Below are 21633 nucleotides of genomic sequence, written 5' to 3'. Positions count from 1 at the left end.
CTTCCCGATTGATATCCTACAAAAACCTGGGCCTAATCGCCAAAACAACATTTCATTCATTTGTGATGAACTGTCATCATTATGTTTCATTGATATAATGTGACCGATAATAAATATGTATTCCATACATCATGTCTCTCCTGATTGAACTGGGTGTTGTAGAACTTAGTCTGTTTGCAATGTTTGCAGCTCTGCAGTTGTGTTTGCTGAATACTGTAGCATTTAATCACTTATTTGTTACTGTATGGTTTTCACAGGCTACTATAATGAAAAAACATCAATATTTTAGATCAAATAAAGTATAGTTTGCTTTATGCAGTATATTTCTTGTAATATTGTTGGGGTGTTTTTACACAGTACAGTAGATTGAAGTAAATCAATTTATACATTAAGATAAGATAAGATGGACTTTTATTAATCCCGTGGGGAAATTCAGTAGTTCAAAAAGCAACAGGGTGAGAGTGAAAAACAGGACAGCACAGATTCACACAGATTAAAAAAATCAAAAATAAGATGAGCGATAAAAAAAATAATAATGAGAAACTATGAAATAAGAAATGAATAAAACTAAAATGTAATTATCATATCATATCATTGTATTATTAAGTAATATCATACATTAACCCCATTATAGCAGATGCCACATTGAATGGATGAACACATTTATGCATCAATAATTACAACAGAGTATTTCTAAATACAAGTTGTAAAAATACTTATATGTATTTAATATTAACCCTTTGGAGTCGACCGTCACGCCGGGGTGATCAGATCACATGACCTGTTCAAGCCGGTGCCGCATAAAAACAACAGTCCGGACAACATTGCCGTGTATTTCTGTCGAAAGTACTGGCTTGAAACTATATCCCAGTCTTTGTTTCATGCAAAAACACCCAGTAAACACGGAGATACGATGATATAAAGTTAATACATTTCAAAAGTATGAACAATGGAAGCACATATTTGAATATCTTCGCCGTATTTGATCATTTTACGAAACGGAAAATACTGGACACTGTAGATTCTGCTCAACAGGATGTATTTACCAGGGAGGGGGTGAGGTAAGGCCTACATTCAGTAGGCCTAAATTATGTGGACTAAACCACATTTATTTCGTTAAAAATAAACGAAATATGATTTTGTTTGAATGATTAAATGTCATCAGGCACCTTCAAGTTAAACAATCAGGTGCACACTTTAATGGGCCGCCACCTCCGGACTCGGCTTGACTCGGTTTAAAGAATGCACAAATGTGTTTAATCGTTTATGTCAGATATGTACTAAGTAGCCTAAATACATTTGTTCCTGCTCAAGATTAGATTCAACTGTATTGTTATTGCACATATTGCAGGTACTGAGACAACGAAATGCAGTTTAGCTTCTAACCAGGTGCAACAAGCAGCGAAAAGTAATGTGCACAATACTACAGTAAACAATTAACACAGTAAATTATGTGGATTAAACCACATTTATTTCGTTAAAAAGAAACTAAATATGATTGTGTTTGAATGACTAAATGTAGGGTGAATATCCCTAATGTGGGACATTTTTGCATTTCAGACTTCGGGAATATATTGCGATATGAAGCCGATACAATAAATCAAAATATAGTACCATTCCGAAATCCCCAGTAATATTAGACACTAATAATACAGTAAACTATTAACACTGTACATATTATTGTTTGCACGTGGGATTAGGATGATCGGTAGTGAGAGCCGCTGCATTTTCCTCCGGTCGGATGTGATGTAAAAACAAAGCGATTATTTTTGTTGTTGTAAACTCACGTGGATTAAATGTAGTGCATTCATTTCAACTCGTGAACATATGATACATTAAATGATCGTGAGGATGATGATTGAAAATCGTTTGTTTGAGCCTGGATGCATTTCCTGATCTAAAAACATAGCGATGGTTTTGTACTTATGCCAACGTGAATTAAACATTATTTTGTTAAATAAAAACATGGTGATGTTTAGTAAATGATTACATGTCTCTTATTTAGCACAGAATATGATCCTATCCGTGACATATGGATCTTAACAAATATCCGCTATATCAGATACCTGTAGATCAGCTGTTTATTTCAGATGAGTTCCAGTGTGGCAGCTTTTCACGGCTCCCCCTGGTGGATCCATGATCCATTGCAGCTGGTTTCATTATAATTAAATGTATTTATCAAGGGGGCGTTTCAAGTCCTGCAGGGGGGTTTTCCTTTTCAGCAGGGGCCCACCCCGTGCCGATCACGGACCCGCACGGGTAGGCGTCTGAAATGAAGCGCTAGATCTGTAATATGATTTCCCCAAATAAGTCCACTGAAAAATGCGTACTGTGATGTCTTTTTTTTGAGTAAAACATATTTTACCATAACTGCGAAACTACATTTAAAAAGCATAATTCACCATCTTTGATTATGTGACTTTAAAGGATTGTAACTCCCATTAGATACTCGAACAACAGTTTTCACCACAATTTTTATGACACGAAACTTCTTGTTAACTTTTGACCTATTTCCAAAATATCTAATGGCACATTTCCACAACACGGCCTCGCTCGGTATGGCTAGGCCTCATTAGGACTGGCTCACTTTATGGCGCATTTCCATTACGTCCCGTCCACACAGCGGCGTGCGTTGAAGCTTGCCGGGGGGCGTGTCTGAAACTCGACTAACAGCCAATCACATGAATCTCCCGCCCCTGACACACAAGCAGCGGTTTGATTGGCTAAAGATTGTACTGGCATATGATTCGATTGGCTGACGCTTCTGCCTAGGCTTCAAAAGTTGAACATTGCTCAACTTTTGCCGCAAGCCACGCCAGCAAAGCTCCGCGTCGCTTCCCACAATGTAGTTCAGCAAAAAGTGACGTCACCCTATTCAAAGTGAATGGTGAAGCTCTCAACGCACGCCGCTGTGTGGACGGGCCGTTACAGTTTAGGAACTGGGGTAGTATCTATAGTAACGCAGTGTAGGTGGAGCCGTGACGTCATCTTCAATGAGAGCCCCAGAAAAACAACACAGCCGTTAGCTGTTAGCACTCAGAGCTCACAGCTCCTCATACAGTCGCTGGTTTATTTATGTCTGTATAGGCCGTTGCCGTGAGTGTGGATGGTCGGAGCATATACAACATTAGCTTAGCCAATCTCCATTTAGAAAACATGCATTTTAAAAGGTTTTTCGCCTGCTGTCTGTCTGCAGACTTGTCACAGCATTAATTCATGGTTTTTACTAAACGGTATCAGTATGTTGTTACTTCGGCATCATTTTGAAACGTGTATTACAATTAAATCACGGTCAAATATGTTCATCTTGTTGTAGTTGTAGCCCCCTTGCCAGCGATTCACTCTCTAGTTTAGCATACTCAGCCCAACTCAGCATGGTTGTTCCTGGCCCTAGAATCACGATTTTATGGGGCCGAAAAACTGTGGATTAGGACCCGCTAGCCGGTACTAGGCCAAGTGGAAACGCAACCAAAAACGGGATCCGCACGGCTCCGCGCGCTTAAAGCGAACTCCGCGCTACAGTGGAAACGCGCCATAAGTCTCCTCAACACAGAAACTTGAAAAATAGGACCGAGGGCAAAAAATACCGAAGCTAACCTTTAACATATAGACCTGAGACCCTTTTTTCTTGCCTTTAGAGAGTGAACAAGCATGTTTTCCAAAATAGTGTACTGTTTCTTAAACTTACATTCATTGATTATTTGGCAACTTATGAGCAGCATAGCTTTTATCACAGTATTGTATGGAGCCTTAAAGGTTCATGGAGAAAAAAAAAGTATCTTGTGCGCACGATATACTTTCTCGTTCGCACAAAATACTATTTCACGCGCACGAGAAAGTTACCGGTGCGCCAAGTAGGAAGTGGAGCTCAGAGGAGACAACAGTTTCATTGCAGGCTGTTATGTTTATGTGGAGAAATGGCAGTGCATATATTATTTGAGATATATTTCAAACTCGGACTTCATTTAGGGACATTTTGGCCAGGGGTTTAGCGCTATTTGTTTAAGCACCGGATTCGCAAAACAGAAGAGTCTGTACACCAGTCTGCTTTGATCTATGAATTCCTGTCCGTGACTCTCACAGTATTTGCTGCCCACCACAGCTGTTTTAAAGAAGGAAAACCTCCTTCACTGTTGAACTGGCTTCGTCGTACAGGGCACTGGAGGCAGTAACGTGTAACTCAGCAGAATCTGAGAAGAGCAGCACCAGCTGCAAAGAGCTGTGCCTTTTACTGTTTACTTCACTGTGTTTCCCTTCATTAGAACAGCTGAATAGAGATCAAGGCTGCTACGTTCAACCACACACACCTCTACACACATCGAACTACCAGAGTATTCCCCCTGTTACTCGTTTTATGAAGGAGATGTCCAGTCACCAGGGCGCATGATGTGTGTGTGTTTGTGCTCAGCTCGGCTCTGTGTGTGTGTGTTCGGTGTGTTGTTTGTGTGTCCGACACCGGCATTTGTTTTCAAATTACCAAGAACAGTAATTTACACAAATCTGGTTCTCCATAGTTATATCAGATCAAATCAAGTTTTATTTATATAGCACATTTATAAACGATTTTTGGTCGAGCCAAAGTGCTGTACATAAAATAAAAATAGCCTACAGTAGAGACACTTTACAGCAAATACAACAGCACAGATTGTTCAGAATATCAGTATGAGAAAAACGACACCCTCTGTCCTTAGACCCTCACATCGTACAAGGAAAAACTTCACTTCAACACACATTGAAGTGAAACAAATGTGTTTAATCTTAATCTCGATGTAGTGCTAATAGTCCTGCCGGAGTGCACCGGAACGAATGACACTATCATAAACAAATAAACACAAACACACACGCACGCCCTGGCGACCGGACATGTTCTTCATAAAACTAATAATATGGCATAATAATCAGGGAGTCCGATGTGTTTAATCATAAGAAAGTATCTCGTGCAAACGAGAAACTATCTTGTGCGCACAAGTTAATAAAGTGTGGCCTCGTTTTATTTATTTTTTTCTCTATGAACCCTCCAGGGCTCCGTAGTATTGACATGTCATCACTGAAGGCAATTGCGGTGTCCAAATCAGGTGAAATGTCCATATACTGTATAGCAGACTTTTGGAACATTTTGCATTTGTTTTACAACAAAGGTCATGCCTTACTTAGAATTTCTGCAGTGTTACTCAATACCTAGAAACAATTCAATATAGAAGCTGGACCACTGTAGATGTTATCGGACTAAAACATATGGACCTGTCACACTTAGCATGCCCAGTCATTTGAAAGTTAACATCTACAGTGTGTTTGCAGAGTGTTGTCATTAAGATATCAGACTTGCAGAGTCCTGGGATGAAGGGGGGAACTAATTGAAACAATGCATGATGTATTTCCCAAGACATTCCTCAGAGGAAAGCAACTTCTTTATAAAGCCTCAGCTTGTCGACTCTTGTACTGTAGGTCAGAAATGATTCAAGCTTTCACTCATTGCGGTTTAAAAATGTAACTCTTTTTAACTGTGTTTTACATATTCTCACCTTCTCGTTCTCCCTTCAAAATGATACCTTAATGGAGATATGTGACGCGCCTTGTCCATGTTATAAAATATCCTTTTATGAATCACGCAGGAGAGGTTTTCAATTTATAGTGATGCACTTTATATTATGTTCACATACAGTGAGCGCAAATCCAATCCACGCTTGCATTCTTGTTTATCTCAGGGTCAGTAAAACGCTGTGCATTGCTTTTAGCTGTTTATCTGTTCTTTATGAACCTGCCCCATATCTATCATTTCTATTTGAGTGCCAAAACAAGCTAGACATCACTTCACCCTCATCAAGTACTCTAAGCTAGATGTACTTTGGATACAAAATAAATCCCCCGCAGCACGACTTTAAGCATTGTTTTGCTGCAGGTGTTACAAAGACCGAATCCAAGCACGTGGCACAATTATTCTGCATATCACCTTCTTAGTTTTTTCACTTTGTGTGACCTTCGCAAACCCCCTGAGTGGGAATGCGTAAAGCCTCAAAAGCCTGAAGCACTCTTTGAATCCCCTTTAGATGACTGATCTGCAGTGATCAGAAGTGTTCATCAAGAATCTAGGACAGCTTCCACTGAGACTTGGAATTGCCACTTGCTTTACAGTAGTGACAACATCAATGGCAGCTACTGTATACTGTAGCCTCATTTAACAGCTGGGTGTTCTGCTGTGATCACAGTGTCAAAACCATCATCACTGTCATCATCATCTTCACAAGCTGCTGCACCGGCATCTCCTTCGCTCAGTGTTGCGTATCATTCAATGCACGTCATGCATCCCTGCATACATGTATAGCATGTCAACAATTCTAACAACTTCAATATTCATTGGTTAGCAATGCAGTGACCAGAAAAGCAACTAAGAAGAAGTATGTAGGTTCTTGTACCAATGACTTGTCGTTTCAAGCAGTAAATTGCCACGTAGAGTTCTCTTGAAGCCTTAAGAAGCAACACAGTTAAAACAATTTGGCTAGAAAGCCTCAACAAGATGTTCTGACCTATCACTACCTTAAAAAATAGGTGCTTCTGTAAATAATAATGTTATCAAAAGGATATTTGTTTCCTCTTTCAAATATTGTTGTCACTAGAGATATTAAATAATTGTTTTCACATTCAGTTGAGTATATTATGAGGTAAATTGACCCACCAAAGCCTTCAGGAAGGCTAATTAAAAATAATGATAGTGGCCAAAAGATGGTACTTCAACTTCTGTGTTAGTCAGGTGATGCCATTGGGCCCAAACATACTTTTTCTAATTGCCTTACATGAGGAAAAACAAGGCTGTAAATTAGCAAAACAAATGTTCAGTGAGATTAACCAACTTCCCTATATGAACACTTGAAAAACCCTTATTGAAATCATTAGGTCTAAGTTGTAAAATGCGCTGAAAGCCGAATCTAGAGTTATGTTCCTCTCCATTCCTGTGACTTAGCTGAGTCCCCCCGTGACACTGCTGATTGGAGGCAGGGCTAAAGCTGGCATGCCCTGTGACCAATGTGTCCGAAAGATCGCCTACGATCCAGGTATTTTTGTTCTCAAGAGTCAAGCAATTTAAGCTACATTCACAAGTGAGCCATTTTTTGTTGAGTGAAAAGGACCCCACCTCCAACGCTGTATCCAGTTTTCTTTATACATCTATGACTTTAACAGGCAATATTGATGGGTTACATGTCCCATAATGGATCCAATGTCCCGATTTCTATTGACACTTGATAAATGCCCATGTGCATTTAATTCTAAGGCTGCATTCCCTCGCATACTTTTTCTTTTTACTTTTAGTATGAACTGAATGTGCCCTAACAACTCTGTTTCATGTAGTACATACAATTCATACTGCCCCATCATTAGATTTCACCTTGAACTATGACCTTATCATATATCCATTGCAGTTCACAGCGGGAAATTCCTATGAGCTGTCATCTGTCAGTGCTCTATCCTCGACCCAAGCAATGTAACAGATCATCCGCTGCTCAACTTGTGGGTTAGAATAGCGAGAAGCAGGCTTGCGGTATTTTGGCATTCGGCATTTGACATTCTAAATACTATGGTGGTATGGATATTGCAAAGCTGAGTAAATGTATGGTCGCAATGACAATGAATAGCAGAGTAAATGTGTAGTCGCTATGACAATGAATAGCAGAGTAAATGTGTAGTCGCTATGACAATGAAATATGAAGGATTGCAGCATACTATGTGTTTAATTAGCTCTTGTCACCAGTACAAAGACAGGCTACAGATGCAGGTAGGTGCAGACTATGCTCAGAGCATGGAGGCGGTATGCAAGTACAATGTTTTATAAAAAAGAGACACTGTAAAGTTTAATATGCAAGCTCATATAGTGAGTGGGAGGTGCTGTTTGCTTGTTTGATTTGTTTGTTTTCTACACAGTGGTAATTATATAAGCTAAGCATACAGCCATGTACCTGACTGATTAATTTGTCATGTAAAATTTTTCTTTTCATCTGGCAGTTGTATAGGTTATTCAAGGCTAATAATTCATGCCTCCATTTCCTGATACTAAGTATCACTCCTGGGCGGGAGATAGATGTGGAAGCTAAGAAGAATTCACCAACCAAATCTGGTGTTAAAGGCTCAAGTTGATCACCTTCCCTGAGGTTTCTGTCACTTTTCTCATATTGAAAGTCTTCTGCATTAGTGAATACATCCTGCCAAGGCCTGAGCTTGATAAGAATGGTCAAGGGCTTTTCAGGTGTAATTTCAGTAAACAGGAAAAGTGAAGGGAAAAAAGCGTACCTATATCGTATGGTATTGTGCCATACGGTCCCTCGAAAATACCTGAAGGCCACACATTCACACTCAGCGAGCAAGATGTAACGCAGCCTATAGAAAGAGAGAAAAGGAGAAAACTGTTAAAAGGACATTTTCTACGACATTATTTCACTATATTAAAAATAAGGTTATGTCCCATTCAAATGTAAGGTTAAGCGTAGGAAATTCCAAGAGAAAGTCATGACATAACAAGCATTTTTTTCTCTCTTGTGAATATTGTACTGAATAATAAAATAGGCGCCTACATGAGAGTCATGTTAACCTCTGTATTTTGATACCATCTCACACAGATTCTAAACAAAGCATTTGATGTGAGCCAATCATGCCCTTAAGCTTGGAAACCTTTTACAATTCAGGCAGTGCCATTGTGATTGATAAGGAATGATCTACTTCTCAAAGAAAAGTCTCCTTAAAGCACAGTGTAGGAGGGAGGGGAGATTGGTTTATGGAAAATTATTGAAATAGAGCACAGCGGGGTGTTTGTGCAGGGCTACGGCTCCCAAGTGACATTATAATTTCGGCAAGGACCGAGCATTATTCGTCTCTTTTCTCTTATTTTTCCTTGGCCAGTCATCCCTACAAGCTGTTTGCCTTCATAAACACACACTCCGAAAGCTTTATTGTTTGTTTACTTTGCAAGTATGTGTGGGAGTAAGAGTGCCGGTGTGCATGTGGCTGAATATGTTTGTGCTCGTCTTCATGTATGATGAAAAGGACAAGGTCATGCATGTAAAAAAACATTTTGGGGACGTTAAATGAAGCAAAATGCCACCATCTGCTCACAAAGCAATAGAAGGCTATGACCTCTAGAAGTATTAAATAAAGGTGAGTATGTATTTTTATCCGAATGTTGTGAAGTCATAATCATGTTAAGGTAAGGAATTACAGGTTGCATTTTTTTTTCCTCCATTGATAGCATCTTTATATTGCACTCAGTGCTCATCTTACGAGGAGTTTACATGCTGCCTCCCTCATGTATTTCCCCTCCTTCGCAAGTTCTTCTTGATCCAGACTATCTTATTGGCACACACGCAACTGTTCCATCAATGCCTCTCTCAGTGGACCCATGACACGCCTTGTTCTCACGGATCAGATTTATTGTTTGACTTCCAGCTCACTCTTTTCTCGTGAACTTCAAGTCTGATGCGTTGAAAACTTGCAAGCGCTACCCCAACGGAGCTTTAATTTCTGGAGCAGATCTGGCTCATCAACAGTTCTCGATCAACCAGGGGACCCTAACAGAAAACAATCTAAGCCTCTGTGTTTAGCAGGTCCCTTGCTGGGCTTAGCTTGTCGATTTGCAGTTTTACAAACGCCAACACAGGATGCACTTCACGCTCACCTAAGAGACTGAACCTCCACTCAAACCATTCCCAACTGGAAATAGCTAAGCCGGAGTTATCGGAGAAGGTGGATGGTGGGTGGACCTGAGATTTGCCCATTCACAAAGTCATTATAAGCATTTAAGGCGGAGCAGTTAGAGAATAGTTTCATTAGCCTTCTTAATTCACCATCACTTCATTTAAAGAAATTGCCTCAAGCTATTTCCTGCCGTGTTGCACATTTATGCTAACACAATGAATGAGGGAATTGAGACTTTGAAAGATGCCAAGAGAACGCTGTTTCATTATAACATCACAACAACACTATTAATGGAACTCATTATTCATTTGTAATCAGTGTGTCCTTGTTGGCAATAATAGTATCCACTAAAGGTCACAAATGATCAACAAATCAATGCTCCACCTTTAGGAATGTACAACAAAGGGTTTTAAGCAGTAGGATAGTAGGATAAGATGAAGGAAAGCCTTCATCTTATCCTACTATTCGTTTTTGGGTGAATGTTTTTTTTGTTTGTTTTGTTATTTTTAGGCTAATGATGTTGCCAACCAATTGTAAAAGTAATTTCTTTCTGATTGTTTTGTAAAAAAAACAAAAGCAAACAAATTAACAAGACAAACATGTCGCTGATGACGATGACCTAATATTTTATTTATAAGAAAAATATATGCTAGAAACGTTTTTTTTAAGATTCTTCTTGCCCCTGTTGAACATGACAGAGACTATTTGAGAATGATTGTTGTTTTTGTTGTACTTTGTTATAATTATTAATTTGAGTGAGAAGAAAAAAATAATATATCTATATATTATTGTTGTATGTCTTTGTTTCTGACATGTTCAATAAATTGACAAAAAAAAAAAACATGCTGCTGTGCATTGTACAATCAATCAATCAATCAATCAATGTTTATTTATATAGCCCAATATCACAAATGTTACATTTGTCTCAGTGGTCTTCACAGTGTGTACAGAATATCAGTATGACAATACGACACCCTCTGTCCTTAGACCCTCACATCGTACAAGGAAAAACTTCCAAAGAAAACCCAGTTTAAAGGGAAAAATGGGAGAAACCTCAGGGAGAGCAACAGAGGAGGGATCCCTCTCCCAGGACGGACAGACGTGCAATAGATGCCGTGTGTAAATTGAAAAGATAATACATTTGCAACATAGGTAGTCCAAATGTTTGGAAATGCATGTGTGTATAATAGGAAGATGAATCCACGAGGATATCCATCCAGGACCTATGATCCAGGACCACAGCCACGACTCAAGATCCAGCGCTCGCGATCCAGGACACAGGACCGCAGGATCATCCATGACTCCGGATCCCAGCGTATATAGACACCAAAAAGAAAGACATTTGGGGAAGCTGGGTTAATCGGAACATGAGTGTACACGGGTATAGACAGAGAGAAGGAAGAAGTAAGATGTCCCCCGACAAACTAAGCCTATATCAGCAAAACTAGGGGCTGAATCTAATCAGCCCTAACTATAAGCTTTATCAAAAAGGAAGGTCTTAAGCGCACTCTTAAAAACGGATAGGGTGTCTGCCGCCCGAACACAAACTGGAAGCTGATTCCACAAATGTGGAGCTTGATAAGAAAAGGCTCTGGCTCCCATTGTACTTTTAAAGATTCTAGGAACAACCAACAACCCTGCATTCTTGGAACGCAATGCCCTAGTAGGACAGTAGGGTATAATGAGTTCTTTAAGGTAAGATGGCGCCTGCCCATTAAGGGCTTTGTAGGCGAGAAGAAGAATTTTAAATTCTATCCTGTGTTCTATAGGGAGCCAGTGTAAGGCAGCCAGAACAGGAGTAATGTGGTCCCTTTTCCTAACTCTGGTTAGTACACGAGCCGCATCATTTTGAATCAGCTGAAGCGACTTGATTGACTTCTTGGTACTCCCTGATAATAAAGAGTTACAATAATCCAGCCTAGAAGTAACAAATGCATGGACTAGTTTCTCTGCATCGTTTTGAGGCAAGATATGCCTGATTTTTGCAATGTTACGTAGATGGAAGTAGGCGGTCCTTGAAATTGATTTTATGTGGGCGTTAAAGGATAAATCCTGATCAAATATAACACCAAGATTCCTTACAGTCTCACTGGAGGCCAAATTAATGCCATCCATAGTTAGTATGTCTTTAGATAATTTGTTTCGTAGATTCTTCGGGCCAAGTACAATAACTTCAGTTTTGGTCGTGTTTAACATCAAAAAGTTTAAGGTCATCCACGTTTTTAAGTCCTTAAGGCAGTCTTGAATTTTATTTAGATGATTAATTTCATCAGGCTTGATTGATAAATATAGTTGAGTATCATCCGCATAACAATGAAAGTTTACAGAATGATTCCTTATAATATTGCCTAACGGAAGCATATATAATGTGAACAAAATAGGTCCGAGCACTGAGCCCTGTGGCACTCCATGGCTAACTTTGGTTTGCGTGGAAGATTCATCGTTAACACGTACAAACTGAGAGCGTTCAGATAGATAGGACCTAAACCAGCCTAAAGCAGTTCCCTGTATGCCAACTAAGTGCTCTAGTCTTTGCAATAGGATATCATGGTCGATAGTATCAAATGCAGCACTAAGATCGAGCAAAACAAGAATAGAGACAAGTCCCTTGTCTGAGGCTATTAGAATATCATTTGTGACTTTAACCAGAGCTGTCTCTGTGCTATGATGTGTTCTAAAGCCAGACTGAAAATCTTCAAATAAATCATTGTTTTTTAAGTAATCACACAACTGTTTTGCGACCGCTTTCTCAAGAATTTTTGAGAGGAACGGAAGATTAGAAATAGGTCTATAGTTGGCTAAAACCTCTGGATCGAGGTTGTGCTTTTTAAGAAGCGGTTTTATCACTGCTACTTTGAATGATTGTGGAACATAGCCTGATAATTAATGGAAAAACTTCCTTCAACAGCTTAGTTGGAATTGGGTCTAACATACACGTTGATGGTTTAGAAGAGAGAATCATTGAATGTAATTGTTCAAGGTTAATGGCTGAAAAGCATTCTAGTTTACTATCTAGTGTAATATTAGAACTTACGATTCCGGGAGCTGTTGATAACACTATACTGGTCGAAGGCAAGAGGTCATTAATTTTGTTTCTAAGAGTAACAATTTTATCGTTAAAAAAGCACATAAAATCATTACTACTGAGTGCTAAGGGAATAGAAGGCTCAATCGAGCTGTGGCTCTCTGTCAGCCTGGCTACAGTGCTGAAAAGAAATCTTGCATTATTCTTATTCTCATCTATTAATGAAGAGTAGTAGGCTGCTCTCGCTTTACGCAGTGCTTTCTTATATTCATTGAGAGTAATATGCCAAATTAAACGAGATTCTTCAAGTTTAGTGGAACGCCATATCCTTTCAAGTTGTCTAGACTTTTGCTTTATTTTGCGGGTTTCGGCATTATGCCATGGAGCTAATCTATGTTGTTTTATTTTCTTCTTTTTCAAAGGAGCAACAGAATCTAATTTTATTCGCAGCGCATCTATAGCACTATCAACAACATGATCAATTTGGGGTGGTGTACATTTTGTATAAGTTTCCTCCCCTACATGCAGACATGCTATCGAGTTAAGTATTGGTTGAATCTCTTCCTTAAATGTGGCTATAGCACTAACAGATAGGTTTCTGCTGCAAGAGCTTTTGACTAATGCTTTGTAGTCTAGTAACAGTACTTCAAAAGTTACTAAGAAATGGTCGGATAAAGCAGGATTATGCGGTTCGACTAATAGTTGCTCAATTTCAATACCATAAGTCAGAACAAGGTCGAGAGTGTGATTATAACAGTGGGTTGGTTTATTTACACTCTGACAGAAACCAACAGAATCTAATATAGAGTTAAATGCAACAGTAAGGCTATTTTTATCATCGTCAACATGAATATTAAAGTCACCTACGATAATTACTTTGTCTGTTTTAAGAACCAAAGTTGATAAAAACTCAGAGAATTCTGATAAGAATTCTGAATAAGGACCTGGTGCACGATACACTGTAACAAATAAGATTGGCTGCAAAGTTTTCCAGGTCGGATGCGTAAGACTAAAAACGAGGCTTTCAAAAGAGGTATAATTACATTTTGGTTTAGTATTGATAAGTAAACTTGAGTCAAAGATTGCTGCAACTCCACCTCCTCGGCCCGTGCCTCGAGCAATATGAGTGTTGACATGGCTGGGTGGAGTGGCCTCATTTATGCTGACATATTCTTCATGTCTCAACCAAGTTTCAGTGAGACAGCATATATCAATATTATAATCTGATATTAAATCATTTACCAATATTGCTTTAGATGCTAGAGATCTTATGTTTAAGAGACCACATTTAATCTTCCTGTTTTGTTGCACTGTAGTAGTTGTTACATTTACTTTTGTTAGGTTATTATGTATGACACCTCTATTAGGTTTTACCTTAAATTGTCCTTGGGCAGACACACACACCGCTAATATTGGGTATTTTATTGGGTTCGGGATTCCTATGGGTGACTGCCTAGGAGAGAGCGCAGAGAAGCGTGTAAGACTGCGACTCTGCCTCCTGGTCTCAACTCCAGTTTGTCATGGATTACGTCCACAAAGCCCTGAAATGTTTGCCGAAATGAGATCTGCACCTTTCAAAGTAGGGTGAATGCCGTCTCTCTTAATCAGACCAGGTTTTCCCCAGAAGGCTGTCCAATTATTTACGAAGCCCACATTGTTTGCTGGGCACCACCAAGACAACCAGCGCTGAAATGATGACATGCGGCTATACATGTCATCATTGATCAGATTGGGGAGGGGACCAGAGAAGATTACGGTGTCCGACATTGTTTTAGCATAACTACACACCGACTCCACATTAAGTTTTGTGCATTCTGATTGGCGTAAACGAACATCATTACCACCGACGTGAATAACAATCCTACTGTATTTACGTTTATCTTTAGCCAGCAGTTTAAGATGCGCCTCAACGTCGCCCGCTCTGGCCCCCGGAATGCATGTGACTGTGGAGGCTTCGGTCTCTAAATTCACGTGTCTCATAATAGAGCTACCAATAACCAGAGTTGGCTTCTCAGCGGGTGTCTCGCTGAGTGGGGAATATCTGTTAGATACGTGAACGGGTTGGTGGGGACCTGCGGGTTTCGCGTTATGCCCCTTCTGAACAGTCACCCAGCCTCCCTGCTGCTCGGGAGTTGCCGGGGGACGGCTAAGAGGAGCTACATTTTGCCGGTTTGCCATTTTATTGTACAATAAAAGCTAGCATTAGCTGCTGCCTTTATACGTTTGTTGTGTACAGTTTAGTTCCATGGCTGACTAAATTGGCTAATTGGTTTTAGACAAATAACTGCTACTTACTGCAGGGAATAAGGTAACAAGGTTGTTTTCTTACAACAAACATCCATTCTTGGGGTCAAACTTGATAATGTGATTAAACACAAATTAAGATTAAGATTGGTAAACATGTCCAGATTAATCCATTTATATTTTACTTTAAAGATAAGTTATTTCAAAGATACATTTTCATACTTTTGTAACTCTTCTAGTTAAAATGAGTAAGTTATTTTGCATTTTATTTTTGTTTCAGTAAAATGAGTCTCAGTTTCGAGCCACAGGCCTTTTTAAAGGATGTTGGTTACACTACTTATCTCAATTCTCTTCAATTTACAAGTCAGTTTACACCAATGATGGTTCAACATGGTGCCATCAACATTATGCATCATTGAATCATTACCACTCACGCTCAGCTTCAAAAGTAGAAATAGAAAATAGACACAAAAGATATTTCCAGTCCTAGTTGGACATTACACCTGTGTCAACGTTATTACTGGCTATGAGGCAACAGACAAACTGCGGACTCAATGACAAGCCAAGTTCCCCTCTGCAACAACGTCCCACATTGCCCCTCCTGTGGAGAAGTGTAATCACATTTTCCGCGACGGTGGTTCTAGTGCCCATGAGAAAAGGGTTTATCGAATTCACACACATTGTCATTACGCAGTCCATGTGGTTTCCCCTCAATATCTGCGGCCACTTGTATCAAGCGTATGCGGTTTAAAAGCATCAAGGCTGGAAAGTACACACACACATACTTGTCGCTATGCTGGGAGTGTAGATAATGCAAGAAGGAAAATGACCAGGTAGGTTCAGGGATGTGTATTGAATTGTATTTGGCAGTTTAGTTAGAGCACTGTAGATTTACTGATGAATCCTTGAAGCAATAATTTGCATAACATCATACATAATTTAACTAATTGAAGTGAAGTTATAATAACCATCACACAATTGTAAACCTCTGTGTTTAACTTGTCATATGGCTCTTTGCTTTTATTGACTAGTTGTAATTTAAGTTTCCAAATCTGACGCCTATTTTTTATGTAGTGGCAGTGGCAACAGTCAAGACATTTCACCCAAACCCCATAATAAACTCTGTGAACCTGGAGATTAAGTGGCCACATCTATGCACATTTTGTTCTCCTCTTTATGTTGTTGGTGTCTGAGTGAATGTCGCTCTCAACTTTGTAGTGTTGATGGTGGCAGATAAAAACTCAGGGGATCACTGAAACCAATAGGATTTACCGTTGGTGATAACACTTTCATGCATTTAATTTACATCCTTCCAAAATGTGTTCAGATAGTTCAGATGAAAAGTGATCGATGGACCATTTGACTTATTGCCATCCCTAGAGCACGCTAGCATTGTGGCTAGAAAAACATTAAACTGAAACATGAGAAGCACAATTTTTTGGCATATTTCTGGAATGGATCAAGCACCAAAGACATTGACTAAATAATTCACTTTCAATTCATGAGTACTCTTGTTATAATCTCCTGGTAAATGCCTACATAAAGGACTTAACGCAGGTTTTTGTTCAGAAATGAATACGCCCAACCAATGAATGGTCCCGTGAAATCCACAAAGTTATTTTTCTGGACTGAGAACCACACAAGACGTTGTCGAAGTGTTTTTTCAAAAGGGTTGACTAAAGTTCCCTTTAAAGGTCCCATGTCATGGCCATTTCTACTGATCATAATTCCATTGTTGAGGTATACTAGAATACATTTATATTGTGCAATTTTCCAAACTCACATTGGTTTCTGATACAGCATATCTGTATAGTATGTGTATTCACTCTCTGTCCTACACGGCTTGTTGGAGCTTTACAATTATCTATTTATATTCAAGTTTCCAAACAATAAGTAAAGGTGTGGTTAGGGTTAGGGTTGCGCTGTTGCATTTAGCCATACTGGGGTAAAAAAATCAATCAAACTCCACAATATCCACAGGCAGGTTCGCTTATATTCTTTCTCGATTGATTGTTTGGTCCATATATCAGGAAATAATCCATCCCATAATGACAAAGTACAAGATTATCAGTATGAATATGTAGTTGTATTAGTAGCTACACACATTCACTTTAACATAATACAGAGAACAACAGAAACTATAGGTTACTTACGTAACCCCAGTTCTAGCAACATGAAGTGAGATGTATCACTATGGGATGCGCCTCATCGCGGAGCAAACAGAAGCATCAATCTCATTACGCCAATCCTGATTGGCCGGTGATTCTTGACGTCAACGTCAGGGGAAATCACCCCCTATAAGTAGCCTGCGCCACGACGCATGCGTCATTCAAAATAAGCACCTCTTCTCGCTTCACCATAGCAAGGAGGGCCGTCTGGTGAGACATCTCACTTCATGTTACTCTGAGACCTGGGGTTACGTAAGTAACGTATAGTTCTCATTCATAACACTCCGTTCGATGTCTCACTATGGGATATTGTAGCTCCCGTATTGCCAGACGAGCTTATCTCGAAGATCACCGATCAACCAGAATTTAACAGGTGGAGTCCCGACTCAACAAGGTGCCCAGCACTGCTCGGGCCACGCTTGGAGCGGAGACGTCCAGCCTGTAAAAGCGGACAAAAGTGAGTGGCGAAGACCAGCTTGCCGCCGCACAGATATCCTGGATGGAAACACCCTTGAACAAAGCCCAGGATGTAGCCAGGCCCCGAGTCGAGTGAGCCCGCAGACCCGAAGGTGCTTGCAGATTCTGACTCGTATAGGGCAAAGCAATCGCCTCCACGATCCAGTGGGATAGTCGTTGCTTAGTAACAGGCTTACCCTTGTGAGGTTTAGCCCAGGACACGAAGAGTTGGTCATTAAGACGAAGCTCTTTTGATCTGTCCATATATGTGTGTTTCAACAACACTCTCGTTTGCCCTGGGGCGAACTGAGTGCATGAGGGATGTACATGTGCATGGATATCACTGAGCCGTTTAGCGGATGCCAGGGCCAGTAACAGCAGTCTTGAGTGACAGATGTTTCATGTCAGCTCCTTCCAGGGGTTCAAATGGGGTCATTTTGAGCCCATTTAAAACCACTGCCAGGTCCCATAAGGGCACCAGCGACCTGGAGACAGGGAGGAGCCTGTGCGCTCCCTTCATAAAACGGCAAACCAAAGGATGTTGGCTAGCCGTCTTACCCTCAAAGCCCACATGGCATGCAGCAATAGCAGCCAGGTACACCTTGATCGTGGAAAAAGCTCTGTGTTTATCGATCAAGTCCTGTAGGAATGATAAAATCACCCCGACAGGACATTGAAAAGAGATGTGTCCTTCTTGAAGGCACCACTCCTCAAACACCCTCCACTTACAGTCGTAAAGAGACCTGGTGGAGGAAGCTCTCGCACTCTGAATAGTGTTTATCACCTTCTGAGGGAGTCCCACTGTATTCAGATTGTACCACTCACGGGTCAGGCCCATAGTGCCCCGTGCTCTGAGCGTGGGTGAAGGATCGCCCTCCCCGCCTGAGACAATCTGTCCCTGCGTGGTGGGGGCTGCCACGGCTGCCCGCACAACAGCTGATATATCCCCGCCAGCCCGTATATTGCGGGCTAGGGTGGAAACATCAGAGTAAGCGTGTGGCGTTGCTCTTTCACTCTGGCCGGAGTTAAGGGGAACAGAACCAGGGGTGGGAACGTGTACTGGCGGTTCATACACGATATCGTGTTGTCTATCCTCACGGGGACATGAAGTCCTCTGAGAGAAGGCAGGAAGCATTTTTTGGGTGGGGAACACCGCTAAAAGCTCCGGGTAATTTACGCGTGCCCGCTGGAAGTCTCTGTTCTAGAGACCTCTCACCGGGCGACCCTCGTAAGTCCCCTGTCAGCCCGTCTGACCTGCGTCCGTGGTGACCACCTTCCGTGAAAAGACTGCACCCGTAGGCGCATCCCGCACTGGAAAAGTCGGGTGTAGTACCACTACGAATTTCATAATCACCAAAACTCTCCGTAAGCCGTGGCGTTCGGGGTTTATTTTTATTATGAGGCCCATGTTGAGCGGGTGCTTTACGAGGACATTTTCCTCCGTAATCTGACTCCGCTCGGTGGGCTTTATAGATAAAACCCTTCTTTCTAGGAGAGAGAGAACCTTTCTCTCCAGAATGTGGGTTGACTCTCTCTGGGTTTGTGAAAACAGATACATTATAACTGTTTTGAGAAGCCCAGGCAGACATCGTGAGTATCTCCTGCTGTATGCTCCTTAGAGCCAGCTGGGATGTCACTCTTATGGCTCCGACCGGAACTGCGCATGTGCGTGACGGAGGTGCCTTTACAGCTCCAGCCGGTACTGCGCATGTGTGTGCCGGTGGTGCCCTCACGGCTCCAGTCAGCACTGCGCCTGCGCGTGCCGGTGGCGCCCTTAAAGCCCCGGCCGGCACTGCGCATGTGTGTGGCGGTGGCTTCACGGACCCGTCAATAATCCGTCCTTTGAGAGATGCCGTAGCTGCTCTTGAAAGGGGAAGGATTGACGGGCTGTCCATTACAGCTCTAGCCGGCACTGCGTACACACGTGGCGGTAGTGCCCTTAAAGCCCCAACCGGCACTGCGCATGCGCGTGGCGGTGGTGCCTTCACAGACCCGTTTATTATCCGCCTTTTGAGAGAGGCCGTAGCTGCTCTCAGAAGGGGATTTATGGTTAACAGACTGTTTATTGTCTTTCTTTTCATTTTTTTGGAGCTGCGCCCTTGGCCGGAGCCTGGATGCGTCAGCGGAAAATGGTTTATTCAGACAGAAAGATGTGACATGTGTTTTATGCGGACTTGAGGATGACGTTGAGGCATCTCTCGAGGTGGCTGGAACACATTCACGGAGGGGAGAAGGAGGGGCTGTCACGCCGCTCGCTTCTTCTTCCTCGACTGCTGGCCGAAATTCTGGGTTGGCTGAGCCTGAGCTGCAGCCGGAACCGGAGATTTTCTCGGCCAACTTATCTAGTCTGGCCGCAGCGCGCTGACACACGGCTTGTAGGTCCATACTGAGACAGGGCGAAGCTGGTGTGCTATCGCCAAGAGAGAGCAGCCATCGCTCCCGGCTTTGCAGCCTGAGCTGGTGACACGAAGACGTCGTCTTCTTGCTCATCCGAGTCAGACAGGAGGAACTCAGAGGTGTACTCTTCGTCCTCCATGTAGTCTAACTCCAGGACATCTTCCGCGGGTGAAACCATGGTGAGGTCCAGTCGGGAGCCCCAGCTTGGTATAGCGTGGGGCCCAGTTCCCGCGTTTCTTGCCGCCACCGGATCTCGGCCTGATATGGCGCGGGATTCCGGTTCTGCGGGTGCCGCTGTCGGTGAGCCCCAGACCGCAGTGAGGGGCTCCATCTCTGCGGCAGACGTCCCCGTGTCCTGATTGCCGGTCGGCGGGTCAGTGGACATGAGGGGGTCCCGTCCCGACAGGTTAACTTGTTGCGCTAACCTTCGGTGGAGGCTCTTCACGGTGAGGCGGGCACAATGTCCGCACGAGCCGGGGTTGTCGATGGCCTCCTGGGCGTGTTCCAGCCCGAGGCAGGACGAACAGATCTGGTGTGAGTCTGTGCCTGACACTTTCAACCCGCAACCGCAGCGCCGAGCCTCCGAGTTCCTGACTCCTCTGGTGTGAGGGGGAGAGGCATCCATCTCGTTCGCCGTGAGGCGTGGAGAGGGTCCGCTCATGACAGGTACGTTCGAGAAAAAAATGTTTACCGATCTGTCTTTAATCCGGGGGAAAAAAGGACAGCGTGGGTCTTTTTCTCTCAAGGATATTACCTGGTATGGTAATATTCCTGTAATCCTTTTCTCCTCCGTGGAAGAGAGAAGAAAAAAGTGTCCTCGCTACCGTGGTGTCGGTAGTGAGGGAAAAAACACAAGTTAGCAACTGGTGTGTTGCTAACTTGAAGTCAAAACCTTACCTTACTCCAGAGGAAGAACGGCGAGGTTGACTATAATACTCTTCTGTGAGAGAATCGGGTAGCCGGCTAACGCCCGTCGACCGAAAATTAGCTTTGGGTTCAGTCTGTGGACTGTTAAGCTAGCCCGGCTACCGTTCGAGATGTGCTCTGAAGCGAGAAGAGGTGTTTGAATGACGCATGCGTCGTGGCGCAGACTACTTATAGGGGGTGATTTCCCCTGACGTTGACGTCAAGAATCACCGGCCAATCAGGATTGGCGTAATGAGATTGATGCTTCTGTTTGCTCCGCGATGAGGCGCATCCCCATAGTGAGACATCGAACGGAGTGTTATGAATGAGAACAGAGATACAGAGAAAAGCTAAATATCTCTATGACTTTTTTTGTGTACAAAATTACTTTCGCTAACAATAATAATAGTGGCATATCTACTTTAACGTTAACTATGCGTGTATCCTAAGTGTATCCAGTGATGTAAATGTAAAGGAGTTAAAATATTTCCACAAAGCAGAAATAAGCTGTTATCACCTGTTCTTTAGTTTCATACCGTGTCAGACACATTAAACTACTCTCTATGGTTCAATATTTCACATCTATTCCTCTGATTAAAAATAATCCGTACCCTAAAACACTTTGAAAAAGGATAGCCTGTTAGTTAAAGCATATTTCTGATAGAGAGCCAAAGCTGCTCGACTCTGTGCTTTCTCACAGTGGATGATTTGTAGCCTTCAAACCCATCTTGCCCGCCGCCTGTCACTGGAGCTTTAGCA

General features: G+C 42.0%; 1 protein-coding gene across 2 annotated transcripts in view; it reads right to left on the bottom strand.

Annotated features, from left to right (window-relative positions):
- LOC117468169 (leucine-rich repeat and fibronectin type-III domain-containing protein 2) overlaps positions 1-21633 on the bottom strand; it is a 259509-nt gene that overhangs the window by 108451 nt on the left and 129425 nt on the right. The window contains exon 1 of one of the 2 annotated variants that reach the window (XM_034112182.2): positions 8281-8366. The exons of the other annotated variant lie outside the window; for it this stretch is intronic. The gene's annotated coding sequence lies outside the window, so the exon portion shown is untranslated. Of the gene's footprint in view, positions 1-8280; positions 8367-21633 lie in introns of those variants that run through there. 2 annotated transcript variants of the gene reach the window in all.

Source organism: Pseudochaenichthys georgianus, chromosome 22 (genome assembly GCF_902827115.2).
Source record: "Pseudochaenichthys georgianus chromosome 22, fPseGeo1.2, whole genome shotgun sequence".
Classification (NCBI taxonomy): Eukaryota; Metazoa; Chordata; class Actinopteri; order Perciformes; family Channichthyidae; genus Pseudochaenichthys; species Pseudochaenichthys georgianus.
Note: the sequence above shows the minus strand (reverse complement) of the source record. Positions and strands in the feature narration are given on the sequence as shown.